Source organism: Jatropha curcas, chromosome 4, assembly GCF_041381405.1.
Source record: "Jatropha curcas cultivar XTBG-Jc1 chromosome 4, XTBG_Jcur_1.0, whole genome shotgun sequence".
NCBI lineage: Eukaryota > Viridiplantae > Streptophyta > Magnoliopsida > Malpighiales > Euphorbiaceae > Jatropha > Jatropha curcas.
In genome coordinates this window covers 28,892,456-28,896,505 of record NC_143154.1, presented here as the reverse complement: position 1 = coordinate 28,896,505, position 4,050 = coordinate 28,892,456, and the positions used below count along the sequence as shown (strand labels likewise).

Below are 4,050 nucleotides of genomic sequence, written 5' to 3'. Positions count from 1 at the left end.
CACGCAGCAAACATGTTGCCCTTGATTATCACTATGTCAGGGAACGCGTTGCCCAAGGAGTTTTGATCACCAGATACATTCCTTCAGCATACCAGGTTGCTGATATATTTACAAAGTCCATGACAAAGGCTCGCCTAGCACAGTTTCGACGCAAACTATGTCTCCAACCTGTACATAGTTTGAGGGGGGATATTAGTTTAGGAAGCTATAAGGATGTCCCTCAGGAGTAATAAGGCTGATGTGTCTAGGCTTGAGTAATGGAGTAATAAGGGTGAATTCTGTAAATATTATTTATTTGAATGGGTCTTGTGGTTGAGATTCTTAGGGTGATTTGTTCACTTACTAGTGATATTGTCCACTATTTCTTCCTATTTTTTAGGCAACTTCTGTTACTACTCTTCTTATTTTAAGTGGCGTGTATATTGTAAGTTTGATATAATAGAGATTATATTCTATTAAAACTTTTTCTTTTCTACCTTGTTATCTAGTTAGAGCAAATCAATCGAATTCACATTTATTTTAGGCATATCATTTTTCGGTTCAAAATAACCAAACTAAATCCGAACTGATCTAATTAAATTCACTATTAAATACTTTGCACAATATTTTCAATTACTATAAATCTATTCGGTCAAATTAAACCGACTCGCATATAAAATATGTGAACGGGTCGCGTATGCAAGAGGCACACGTGCACAAGTAAGCCCATACTGCCGCAAGTTGGCTTATCCAAATCCAATCCAATAAGCCATTTTGACTTTCAAAGGTTTGACTCTATACTTTTCTTTCCTTCAACTCCAACGATTTTCCAAGTTCAAAACAGTTTAACCATTGACCACTAACTACTCCTTTGCTTCTCAAAATTTAATTTCAAGTTTCAACATTTTTGAAGCACTAAATAATTTTGTTTCACACTGTCATCTTCATCTACCTCACATTATTACATTGTCAGGTGGGATCCATGCTTCTGCAAAATCAGAGCTTATAATATTTGACAATTTTGCAGTTCATATGTAGCAATAAATATATCATTTTTCTTCTAACTCCAGTCATTTTCAACAGCTGAATAGCTGCCATAACCATATATAATGAAGGGGTCAAGGGGAAGACTTACCTTTTGTTTGATACAAAAACTGTTGAGAAAAAATTATATCCAACATGTCAAGAAGTCTTTTGAGTTAAAGTTCAATTTAGCTATTAAATTTGTTAAGCGAGATTAAAAAGATTAGATTTGACCTTTTGGGCTAATTTAATTTATGAACTTGTTCAAAATGATTAAAAAAATTGAGTTTAATATTTTGGGTTAATTTTGCCGTTGATTTTTTTATTGTATTTATAAACATTTAAGATTATAGTTCGGATCAGACTATATAATTTATTAAAAAAATTAATTAAATATGAAATAAAGGAAAACTATATATGAAGTATGGTATATCCTCTTTATCTTATCTGCTAATTTTGAGTTTATAAATATAAATTAATTTAAACATTTTAAAATTGATGTGAAATCCATGTAGTTCTCATGTTGAACATATTAAGTTATACTTCATATTTTGTATTATACATCATATTTTGTAAATTTAGTGCGTTACAAAAATGACGCTTTAGAACAAAAAATGAAAAAAAATTCAAAACTGTTAAATTAAATCAATTTATTACTTTGCAAAAATTTTAAAACAAGTTCAAGGGTAAATTGATCCAAAATTTTAAATACGATATTTTTAATTATTTTAAACAATTTCAGTATTAAATTGTCCAAAAAGATCAAATTTGTGGCTAGTGTAGCAGAACTCTGTGGCTAGTGTAGCAGGAAACTACTATCGCGCTACGCTTGATTATACTGGAGTATTAACTAAATATGTCTATCCTAGAGGCTCTGTTGGCGATCGAAGTTGGTCAATCGTGCAATACATCCCTCAAGATATTTGCAATTCTATAGTTAATGACTTCGGTAGTGGTGCTTGTGGGTATAATAGCTATTGCAGTATGATAAATGGGAGGCCTAATTGCACATGCCCACCTGGGTATACATTCATGGATGGAAATAACTTGTTTGGCGGCTGCAAACCGAATTTTCCTTTAGGGTGTGGAGTTGAGGATGAATCAGAGAAAATGGAGGAGTTATATGAGATAAAAGAGCTTCCAAATGTGAATTGGCCTCTCGGAGATTATGAACGCCTAGAACCTTACAGTGAAGCTGAGTGCAGAACTTCTTGCTTGCAAGATTGTTCTTGTGCTGTTGCGATTTATGGTAAACGTTGTTGGAAGAAAAGACTACCCCTTGCTAATGGGAAAGTTGAAATGGGAGACACCAAAGCTCTTGTCAAAATCAGAAAAGGTGCTCCTCTGGATTACCCTGGCCCTATCTGCACAAACAAGAAACAAGATAAGTACTCCATCCTTACTGGTTCGCTCGCTAGCTCTGTTGTCTTTAATGGATTGCTCTTAATCGTAGTTCCCCTAATTCTTTTCCTGAAATTCAAAAAGAAATCAAACGGAGTAATTCAAGTTTCAACCTTTTAGAAACAAATCTGCATATGTTTAGTTATCAGGAACTTGAGGAAGCAACTGATAACTTCAAAGAGGAGCTTGGTAGAGGTTCTTCTGCAATTGTCTATAAAGGAAACCTGAAATTTGGTTCAAGTAACGTAGTTGCAATCAAGAAATTGGATAAGTTGACTCAAGAAGCTGACAGGGAATTTAGAACTGAAATGAAAGCAATTGGAAGGACATGTCACAAGAATCTTGTCCGGTTAGTTGGTTTCTGTGAAGAGGGAACTCGTCGCCTTTTGGTTTATGAGTTCATGACTAATGGTACACTAGCAAATTTTCTTCTTGGAATTCCAAAACCAGGCTGGAATACAAGGGCGAAAATTGCCTTGGAGATTGCAAAAGGGCTTGTGTATTTGCACGAAGACTGCGAAACTCCGATAATTCATTGCGACACAAAGCCTGAAAATATACTCTTGGATGATTGCTTTACAGCAAGAATTTCTGATTTTGGGTTAGCAAAACTGTTAGCGTCTAATCAGAGTCGAACTTTGACGATAATCAGAGGAACACGAGGATATGTGGCTCCAGAATGGTTCAGAAATGTAGCTGTTACAGCTAAAGTGGATGTTTAAAGTTACGGTGTGACGTTGTTGGAGATTATTTGCTGCAGAAAGAATGTATCGAAACAGGAATCTGAAGGAATACTAACAGACTGGGTTTGCGATTCTTTTATGGATGGGAGAGTAGATGATGTTGTTGCCTCTGATGAGGAGACTGTGGATGATAAAGACAGGCTGTACAGATGGGTAGCCATAGCAATATGGTGCATTCAAGAAGATCCTTCAAAAAGACCTTCGATGAAAATGGTTCTGCAAATGTTAGAAGTGTTGGTTTAGAAGAGCAGAAAATTAAGGAAGAGAAGGAAATTCTGCAGAAAAAGAAAAAGCTGCAGATTTTATGAGTGTGAAGAAACAATTAATTTCTTGTTAATTCCATTACAGCATAATGTAAACATTTATAGTAGAGCTAGTCTAAAGTTTGTTCACCAACCTTCCATAAGTCAAGGAAGGTTGTTCACCAAACCTACCTAAAAGCAAGGTAGTTCACTTACCTCTTGATTTCAACAAAATACAACAAAATCTAAATGACTTTAACAAAATATCTCCAAAAATTGTCAACAACACTTGCATCAATAGCTGTAGCTGTAACTTTAACACTCCTCCTTGATGCAAGAGTTGAGACAAACACCAAGTCTATTCCTAAGAAATTCAAATCTTGGTTTTTGCAATGCCTTGGTGAAAATATCTGCTGTTTGGTCTTCAGAATTGCAATGAATAATCTGAATTTCATTTTCCTTTTCAGCTTCACGAATTGCATGATACTTGATTTTAATATGCTTGGTTTTTCCATGGAAGATTGGATTTTTAACCATAGCAACAGCTGATTTGTTGTCACAAAGTATTTTAGTTGGATTTTCTTGCTGAAAATTCAGATCAACTAATACCTTTCTCAACCATATAGCTTGGTTTACAGCAGCAGATGCTGCAACATACTCTG

The 4,050-nt window shown here is 34.7% G+C and overlaps 1 pseudogene; it reads left to right on the top strand.

The window, feature by feature from the left end:
* The first annotated feature begins 299 nt into the window (after window positions 1-299).
* On the top strand, window positions 300-3,685 carry LOC149497182 (G-type lectin S-receptor-like serine/threonine-protein kinase LECRK3; annotated as a pseudogene).
* Window positions 3,686-4,050: the final 365 nt, after the last annotated feature.